Source organism: Pan paniscus, chromosome 9 (assembly GCF_029289425.2).
Source record: "Pan paniscus chromosome 9, NHGRI_mPanPan1-v2.0_pri, whole genome shotgun sequence".
NCBI classification, from domain to species: domain Eukaryota; kingdom Metazoa; phylum Chordata; class Mammalia; order Primates; family Hominidae; genus Pan; species Pan paniscus.
In genome coordinates this window covers 8,445,701-8,455,301 of record NC_073258.2, presented here as the reverse complement: position 1 = coordinate 8,455,301, position 9,601 = coordinate 8,445,701, and the positions used below count along the sequence as shown (strand labels likewise).

The following is a 9,601-nucleotide window of genomic DNA, read 5'->3' as shown; positions in this document are numbered from 1 at the left end:
TGAGAACTTATTCCTCCCATTTTGTTAACTGTTTCCTAGTTGTTTTGTATATCCTTTCCTCCTTTTTTGGATTTGTGTCCCCACCCAAATCTCATGTCGAATTGTAATCTCCAGTGTTGGAGGTGGGACCTAGTGAGAGGTGATTGAATTATGAGGGTGGTTTCTTGGTTAGCAGTATTTTTCTTCCAGCATTTTGAACATAGCATTCTATTCTCTCCTGACCTGTAAGATTTCTGCTGAGAAATCTACCCTTAATCTGACAGATGCTCCCTTAGATGTGACTTGATGCTTTTCTCTTGCTATTTTTAGAATTCTTTCTTTGTTTTAAACTTTTAGTAGTTTAACTATAATATATCTTGGAGAATACCTTTTTGGCTTTTATTTATTTGAGAATATTTGAGCTTCCTGTGTCTAGATGTCTAAATCTTTCGTGAAACTTGGAGAGTTTTCGGCAATTACTTTGTTAAATAGGTTTTATTTGCATTTGCTTATCTCTTCTCTCTTCTCTTTCTAGAACACCTAAAATTTGAATATTTGACCATTTAATGGTGTCACATTTATCACAAAGGGTTTCTTCATCTTTCAGAATTTTTTTTTTTTCCTACAGCACCCAATATTCCCAGGAGGTCTCTCATCCAAGTACTAACCAGGCCTGACCCTGCTTAGCTTCCAAGATCCAATGAAATTGGATGCATTCAGGGTGGTATGGCCATAGACTAAAAATTATTATTATTATTTTTTGGTCTGACTGAATTATTTTCAAAAGCCTGTCTTCAAGTTCTGAAGTTATTTCTTCTGCTTAACCTAGTCTATTGTTGAAAGTCTATTGTGTTTTTTATTTCTTTCACTGAATTATTCAGTTCCAAGTTTTCTGTTTCTTTTCTTTTTTTTAATGATATCTCTTTGTTGAATTTCTCATTTAGATTCTGTATTGATTTTCTGGGTTTTTTTTTGTATTATTTATCTGTATTCTCTTGTATCTCACTGAACTTCTTTAATAATATTATTTGAAATTCTTTTTCAGGCATTTCATACATTTCTTTTTCATTGGAATCTGTTGCTGTAGAATTACTGTGTTACTTTGGAGATGTCATGTTTTCTTGCTTTTTCACACTTCTTGCTTCCTTACGTTGGTATCTGCACATTTGGTGTAACAGTCTCTTTTTTTCATTTTTTTTAAGATTCACTTTTGTAAGGAAAGAATTTTTGTGTGTGTGTGTACATGTAACTATAGTGTTAGTTGGGTAGGGCACTTTAGCTTTGATTTTGGGTGCTTGCAGTAGTGTAGTCTACCTAGGAGTTCTTCAGTTGTAATCAGTGAGTATTAGTCCATTCTTACACTGCTGGAAAGAAATACCTAAGACTGCATAATTTATTTTAAAAAGACATTTAATTGGCTCATGGTTCCACAGCCTGTACAGGAAGCATGGCAACCTCTGCTTCTGGTGAGGCTTCAGGGAGATTTTACTCATGGAGGAAGGCAAAACAGAAGCAGCCATCTTACATAGCAAGAGCAGGACCGAGAGAGAGTGGGGAGTTGCTACACACTTTTAAACAACCATATCTCATGATAATATTTACTATCATGAGAACAGCACCCAGGGGGATGGTGTTAAACCATTCATGAGAAACCACCCTCATAATTCAATCACCTCTCACTAGGTCCCACCTCCAACATTGGAGATTACAATTCGACATGAGATTTGGGCGGTGACACAAATCCACACCATAGCATTCCATCCCTGGCCCCTTGCAAATCTCATGTCCTTCTCACATGGCAAAATACAATTATGCCTTCCCAACAGTCCCCCAAAGTCTTTACTCATTCCAACATTAACTTGAAAGTCCAAAGTCCAAAGTCACATTTAAGACGAGGCTAGTCCCTTCCACCTATGAACCTGTAAAATCAAAAACAAGTTACTTCCATCATACAACGGGGGTACAGGCAGTGGGAAATTGGCCAAAGGAAAAGTGCTACAGGCCCCATGGAAGTCTGAAGCCCAGCAAGGAAGTCATTAAGTCTTAAAGCTCCAGAATAATCTCCTTTGACTCCATGTTCCACATCCAGGGCACACTGATGCAAGAGGTGGGCTCCCAAGTCCTTGGACAGCTCTGCCTCTGTGGCTTTGGAGGGTTCAGCCCCCACTGTTCTCACAGGCTGGCATTGAGTTCCTATGGCTTTTCCAGGCACAGGATGCAAGCTGCTGGCAGCCCTAGAATACCAGAATCTGGAGGATGGTGGCCCTGTTCTTACAGCTCCACTAGGCAGTGTCCCACTGGGAACTATGCGAGGCTCCAACCCCATATTGCACTCTCTGAAGCAGTGGCCTGAGCTATACCTGAGCCACTTTGAACCAGGGATGGAGCTAGAGCAGCTGGGATGCAGACAGCAGTGTCCCCAGGCTGTGCAGGGCAGCAGGGCCCTGAGCCTGGCTCACAAAACCATTCTTCCCTCCTAGGCTTCTGGACTTGTGATGGAAGGGGCTACTGTGAAGGTCTCTGAAATGCCTTTGAGATTTTTTTCCCCATTGTCTTGGGTATTAGCACTTGGTTTCTTTTTACTTATGCATATTTCTGCAGCCTGCTTGAATGCCTCCCTGAAAATGGGCTTTCCTTTTCTACCACATGGCCAGGCTGCAAATTTTTCAAATTTTATGCTCTGCTTCCCTTTTAGATATAAGTTCCAGTTTCAGGTCATTTTTTTTTTTTTTTTTTTTTTTTGCCCATGAATATGAGCATAGGCTGCATCTTGAATGCTTTGTTGCTTAGAAATTTTTTCTGCCACATACCCTAAGTCATCTCTCTCAAGATCAAAGTTCCACAGATTCCTGGACAGGGGCACAATCCAACAAAGCTCTTTGCCAAGCTGTAACAAAGGTGACCTTTACTCCAGTTCCCAATAAATTCCTCTTTTCCATCTGAGACCTCCTCAGCCTGGACTTCATTATCCATAGTACTTTCAGCATTTTGCTCACAAAAATTTAACAAATCTCTTGGAAGGTCCAAACTTTCCCTCGTCTTCTTGTCTTCTGAGCCCTCCACATTCTTCCAACATCTGTTCATTACCCGGTTCCCAAGTTGCTTCCACATTTTCAGGTATCTTTATCAAAATGCCTCACTCTTTGGTACCAATTAGCTCATAGTTACACAGCTGTACAGGAAGCATAACAGCATCTGCTTCTGGTGAGGACTCAGGGAGCTTTTACTTATGGAGGAAGGCAAAGAAGGAGCAGATATCTTACATGGAAGGAACATGACCAAGAAACAGGGAGAAGATGCTACATACTTTTAAACAAACAGATCTTATGATAACTATTGACTATTATGAGAGCAGCACCCGGAGGATGGTGTTAAACCATTCTTGGAAAGCACCCCCGTGAGTCAATCGTCTCCCACCAGGACCTACCTTCAACATTAAGGATTACAATTTAACATGAGATTTGGGTGGGGACACAGATCCAAACTATATCATAGTGTCATTAGTTTTTGTGTTTTTTCTCAGTGGCTTAGGCTGTGGTTGTTATTGTAGACTTCAGGCTTTGCTGGGGACAATGATGTCAGATGTGCTGGGCTTTGAGCATCAGTGGTGGCAGTAGTGGGCTGTGTTTTCCTGTCTTTGGGCCAGTAGGCAGCATACATGGACTCTGGTGTTAGCAAGTTGAGATGGGCTGATTCTTAAACCTTCAGGCAGCTTGTTTGGGTACTGGTAGTGGCAGTGGTGGGCCAGGTGTTTGTGCTGATCCTTGGGCCTCTGGGTAGCATGCATTGTGTTGGCAGTGGTAGCAGTTATTGCAGGGCTTCCGTCTGCTTCCAGGTGGCATGCACAGGTTGCTGGGAGTGTTGGTGACAGGCTGGGAAGGCAAGTCCTTAGGCCCCCAGGTAGCACATATAGGTGGGTGCCGGTGGTGGCAGACAATGCTGGCCTGTCTTTAGGCTCTCTGATGGTGCACATGGGCACAAGCTATGATGAGTGGGGTAGAATGATTTCCAAACCCCCAGACGTGTGCTTGGGCATCAGCCGCAGGTTTTTGTTTCATTATTAGGCTCTCTGATGGTGCACACATGTGCCAGAAGCAGAAGACAGAGTGGGTTGATCCCTAGGTTCCTGGACTGCACAGCCGAGTGGGCCCAAGCAAAACTCAGGGTGCCATGCCCACCCTGCTGAGGGCACTGGGTTCCTGCACCTCAGGAAGATGCTCTGTGCAGGGCTACCTGGGGCAGTGTCCCCAGATTCCACCCCACATCAGGGTGACTGCCAGGTCTGACACTCCCAACAGCTGGGCCTGGGGCCCATGATCTGCTCCTGGAGGATCCCCCCCCACAACTGCCTCCCCCTGCAGGGCCACGAGCTGGGCAAGGGGGAGTTCTGGGCTGCCCTTGACCATCAGGACCACAGCGAGAGCTTGTGGAGATGTCACCCCTGCCTTCAATGCCAGCCTGTGCCCAGCAAGGGCCTGGAGCCCCTGCCACAGGCTGTGAGGGGATGTGGCTGAGGCTGCATGCTCCACGGAGCTGATGGGAGCCAGGAGCAGGCAGCAGCCCCACCCTCCCAGGCATGGCTGCAGCTGCCCAAATCAGAGCTGTGGACCTGGACCTCCCTGTGCTCTTGGGCAGGAGTCCCACACCCTTGGGCACAGATGCAGCCACCCAAGTTGGGGCTGTAGACCTGGGCCTTTCTGCACTCTTGGGGGCTCAGGAAGGGCACCCTCTGCCCTTGCAGGCTCAGAGGTGCCTGCTCCTGCTGCATGGCCTCTCCACACTCCCAGCACCTACTCAGATCTCAGAGCAGAGTTGGGGCTGAGCTTGAGCGCTATCACAGCCCAGCTGGTGTGCACATGCTCAGGCCCTGCCACCTTGGCTGCCCTGGACTTTGGGCACTGACAAGTGTTGGAGGAAAGCTGAGGGAGGTGCTGAGGGTGGCTTGGCAGTGGCCTAAAGGTGCCCCTTGGTGCAATTAGCCTGAGCACCATGGATGGCGGCAGGAGGCAGATGGACTGGGGTGAGGACTTGTGGTGCCTTTTCTGGGCTTGCCCCCTGCTGCCCATGGACCAGTCATGCACACTTCCTCTCCTATAAGGCCCATAAAAGCCCTGGATCAGCCAGAGCAGAGAAGAGGATCGAGAGATAATGAGATGACCAGCTGCAGGGAGGAGCTACCCTCTCCCCTAAGAACTGCAGACAATGGGATGACCTGCCTGCAGAGAGGAGCCACACACTCTATGTCTCCTCTCTGCTGAGAGCTGCAGACAACAGGATGATCAGCTGAGGAGCTACCCTCTCTGCTGATAACTGAACACTTGCTGGGATGACCAGGTGCAGAGAGGAACTGCTTTCTCTGCTGACAACTGACAATTTGTTGGCATGACCTATCTGCAGAAAGGAGCTACCCTGTCTGCTAGAAGCTAAACACTTGTGAGGACACCCTGGCTACAGACAGGAACTGCCCACTTCAGGTCTTCTCTGAGCTGTTCTATTGCTCAGTAAAGCTCCTCTTCATCTTGCTCAACCTCTGCTTGTCTGTATACTTCATTCTTCCTGGTCACAGGACAAAATCTCGGGACCTGCTGAATGGCAAGGCTAAAAGAGTTGCTGTAACAGAAACAGGGCTGAAACATGCTCCTTGCTCACCACATTGCAGGTGAAGAGAGGAGCTACAGCCCTTTCGGAGCCCAGACCTGGGAGCTCCCTGAGCCAGGGCTGTGACTCCCTCTTTGGGGCCCTATGGTTCCTGGTGTCTCCAAGCTTCTGGGCACCACCACATTCCCTGGTGCCAGCCGGGGAAGCTGCTTGCAGTGTGCCTAGTCCAGCTGCAGCCACATAGAGAGCTGGTGCCCATCCTGGCACCTGAATCTGTCTGCCCGTGGCAGCAGCTGGCATGTCTGACTGCAGAGTGGCCAGACCCCATGCTCGCTCACACCCACCCCTCACTGCTCTGTGCCTGACTCCAGTCTCCCTTGGAGGTGTGGGATCCAGGCTGGTAGCATGAGTTGAGTGTAACCTGCCAGGCCAGATGGACAGAATGAGCCGAGTGGGCCCAGGCAAAACTCAGGCAAAGGCACCACTGGCCAGAAGTTTCTAGCCATAAAAGCGACACCCCAAAGATCCCATAACATTGTCATTGATTAAAATGCCATCATGTGTCATTTGCCACATGATTGTACTTTCAGGATAAATTGAATGCTCTGGATAATGTCAGGACATGTTTTGAACTGAGGCAGATAAAATACAGGTATCTAGATTCATTACCTGTCCAGCTTGATCCAGAGAAAGAGAGAAAAATTGCATGAACAGAGCTAACAAGGGTTTAAAATGCAAAAATTTATTATTTAAGAACATTTTCCAATGTCTCACACTGAAGGTTTATTCCATCCATTACATTAGTATATGAGTGCTGCCCTCCATATAAAGAGCATTCCTGACTTCCTTTTCATGGCAGACTATGCAGCATGAAAAATTCCCCAGCTGTTAAATAAAAAAAAAAATATATATATATATATAATAAATCTCCTCTCAAAAGCACAGTTACGTTTGCAAGAAAGTAATTTGCTAGTTAGTGATCAAAAAGTGATGAGAGATGTAATAAGACTGATAGACATTGTATTTATGGCTGTGATAGGAGCATTTATTAGTTTCTACACAAAGGGGTTTGCATTTTAACTTTCTAACTTTCTGACTCTTTTATAATAACACAGCTTAAAACACAAACACATTTTAAGTGGTTATACACATACAGAAAATAAGAATTTGAATACTCACAAGGGGAGGAGATAAAATTAAGGCACCCAGATACTCACAGTACCAGGGATCAGTACTTTTAATGAAGGGGCAGACAAAAGAAACCACTCACACATTCACGTGCACACACACACACACACACACACACATTTCTGTCTTGAACTAGGCATTAGAAAGAATAAAAAAATCCCTCAGGTAGCTATGATTTGATATTTATAATATATGGTCTGGGGAATCCCAAGGGGAGAAATTAGTATGAAATGTCTGTCTGAGATTGTTCATGCTGCTATGACAAACTACCTGAGGCTGGGTAATCTGCAAAGAATAACAATTTCTTTCTCACACTTCTGATGGGTAGGAAGTCCAAGATCAAGATACTGGCAATTTCAATGTCTGATGGGAGCCTGGTCTCTGCTTTTAAGATGATACTTTTAACACTGTTCTAACATGGTGAAACTGCAAAAGGAGGCAAAAACGACCTAGCTAGTTTCCTCTAGCTCTTTTATAAAAGCACTAATCCTAATGAGGGAATATCTCTCATGCCCTAATCACCTCCCAAAGGCTACACCTCTTAATACTTTTGTATTAGGTAGGGATTGAGTTTCAATGTACCTTTTGAAGAGGACCCAAACATTCAAACCATAGCAGTGTATTTAGGGTGATCCTAAGAGATCTAACAGAAATAGCTTTGTTGATCATAAGCTAGCATTTCAAAATTACAAAGTCGGCATGAGCAAGAGTCAGTAGAATTAGATATCAGAATTTTGGAAAACAGGATTATCAGTCACAAGTTATATATAACATAGCTATGTTTAAAATGGTCAAATAAATTAAAGATGGAGTAAAAAAGCATGAGAAAGAAGTCCTAATTTATTGGAAAACCAGGTATTTTTTTTAAAAAACACCTATGACTTCTAGAATATCTAAAAAATGTAATCACTGACATTAAGACAGATTACAAAAGATGGATATAGCTTAGTTGAGAACTGATAAAATGGAGCTAAAGTTGAAGAGCTTAATCTGAAACCAATACAATTTGAAAGAGAATGGAATGGGAAATAGAGGTTAAAAGATAAAGAGAATTTAAAAAGAAGGTTCAATATAGATGGAACTGGATTTGCACAGAAGAATGTAGAAAATAGGGAGGAGGAGAAACATTCAAAGGGATAATGGCTGAATTATCTTCAGATTCAGGAGCTTAATTAATCATAAAGAGAATAACTTTTAAAATAAATCTAGACTCATTTACTAACATTCAAAACCCCAAAGACAAAAAGTTCTGAATAGAGCCGGATAAATAGTACATTACCTATAGAGGAGCGGCAATTTGACAGACAATACAATTCTTAACAGCAATAGACATCAGAAGTCTGTGGAAATATATAATGTATTGTGTGTGTGTGTGCATGTGCTCACACGTATGTGTGTGTAACTCAAATAAATTGAAATATATTGAATTGAATATATTAAATTTGAATACACATGTAAAATACTTGTCAATAATCAGATTTTTATCCAGCTAAATAATCACTATAAAAGCTGCTTGAATTAATCAAACATAAACATATTTGTAAAAGCACTGAAGAGTTAAGAAGGAAAAATCAAAATTTTGGAGCAGGTAAAAACCGAGAGAGAGAAACCCTGGATTTACAGCTTCATTTGTTCTGAAGACTTTTGCCAATCTAGAAGAAATCAGTATGAAATGGAGCAAAAATTTGGCAATTTCCTGGCATGAGGAAAGAAAAATCAATGACAGAGTCTGATGGGATCTTGGTAAATACTCTCAGGATGTGGTTGAACTGGAAATGTATCAGTCTTTGTGTTAACTGGTGACTTTTAAGTTTATTACATCTGCAAAGACCCTGTTTCCAAATAAGATTACATTAACAGATGCTAGGGGTTAGGACTTCAACATATCTTCATTAGGGGTACAATTCAACTCACAACATGCATTACTTAGATTCTACATCAGTAAATTGTGGATTACAATAATATATCTCTCATTTGGTTAATATTAGGATTAGATGAAATAACAGGTAATAATCAGAATAACATGACCCATTAATATCTCAATGAAGATTTATTATGATAAATACATACAGGATATATACAGGATATAAATACAGGATAATACAATCCTTGGTGTAATTATATGTTACATTTTGGTCTCCCTCTAAGATGGCAGGAATGATTCTTTGTTGTACTGCATTTATAACATGTAGTATAGGGCTTAGTAAATTATAGAGTCAAGATTAATGTTTGTTAAATGAAAAAATAAATTGAATTTTATCCTCGCAACTACCATGTATTGAAAGGTTCATTATCCTCATATTTCAGATGAGGAAATTGTGGTTCTGAGAGTCTCTAACATTGCCCAAGTAGAAGTGGCCAGAAAGTGGTAAAACAAGCATTCGAACAAAAGCATCACATTTTCTCTTCCCAACCTTCCCATGATCTGAGAGTGGAGAGGAATTATTTATTTATAAGAAATTCTGAGGATAAGAATATTTTGCACAGTTTAAACTGCATGCTCTTAGCAATATACATTTCCTTGAGCAATTATTCACTCATGAAATAGTTTTCTTCATTTAGCATGTCTACTAACTTTATTTGATGCTTCCATTGTCCTTGGAGCTTTACCTCAGACACCTACATAGCAAGATAGAGATGCGGCCAGAGTTACTGTATGTAAGGAGTGGGATTATATTCCATTTACATTTTTGCCCTAATGTCTCCTTCTCAGCAGTTGTGGGGAGGAAACCATGAGTCCTAGAAAAAGACTTGTTCTTCTCTCTCTAAGATTCTTATGCCCAAAGCCCACATGATCCTGAATATTCTTCAGGAGAGCCTATATTCTAGGTCCTAT

General features: G+C 42.6%; 1 pseudogene; it reads right to left on the bottom strand.

Annotated features, from left to right (window-relative positions):
- Positions 1 to 598: 598 nt before the first annotated feature.
- LOC112441311 (5S ribosomal RNA) lies at positions 599 to 717 on the bottom strand (annotated as a pseudogene).
- Between the last annotated feature and the right edge of the window lie 8,884 nt (positions 718 to 9,601).